This window comes from Notothenia rossii (genome assembly GCF_949606895.1).
Source record: "Notothenia rossii genome assembly, contig: scaffold_140, whole genome shotgun sequence".
In the NCBI taxonomy this organism is placed as follows: Eukaryota; Metazoa; Chordata; class Actinopteri; order Perciformes; family Nototheniidae; genus Notothenia; species Notothenia rossii.
In genome coordinates, this window is record NW_027639435.1 from 36545 (window position 1) to 37346 (window position 802).

Genomic DNA, 802 nt, shown 5'->3' on the forward strand with positions numbered 1-802 from the left:
CGGCAGCAGCGCCACTTACAGGCATGACATATGTACTACATCGTTTCCAGCATTTGCAGCGGTCTAGTGTGAACGGACACGTTAATGAATCGAATGCGTGTGAAAGGAAGCCTTTTTTGCGCTTGCGTATGCGTTTTACCGTGTGGGGCCGGGGTCTAAGCCAAACTATATACGGTCACAGAGATCTGCTATTTTAAAGTAAAGTCAACACATATCGACCCTAAATATAGTCTATATTAAGAACGAAAAAATCATACATATATATCCTTTTTTGTAAACATATGACAAATGTGTGAGGGTGATGACGTCAGAGCATCGTCTTATGTGCCAGGGCTTAGCCCCGGACAGCCCCAGCCCAATTTAACCCCTGGGTATTTGTGAGGGAGCTCCTATATGGCATTACCCCGCTGAAGCTCACCAAAGTTTAACATATTTCATAGTTCAAAGTTTTGTCAATTGTTTTGTTTATTGGTCAAATACTGGTTTCTAATGTTTTCTGAGGAGTTTTACTGGAATGAAAGAGCACAGAGTACAGAAGCAACAAAGCAGCATACTGCATTAAACCTGACCTTCACAGAGAGGTTGAAGTTCATGTGGAGAGAAGGCTTCAGTAGTCTGTCTGCACTCTGTTTAGTTTTGCTATCTTACAATCAATATAGTAAATGTGAGGTAAAGTGTGTTGCCAATGTAACCGGTTAGAACTCAAAGTTGCGATGAGGTCTTAAAATGTATTGAGAGGGTCTTAAAAAAGGTCTTAAAAGGTATTAAATTTGACTTCAGGATTCCTGCATATACCCTGATG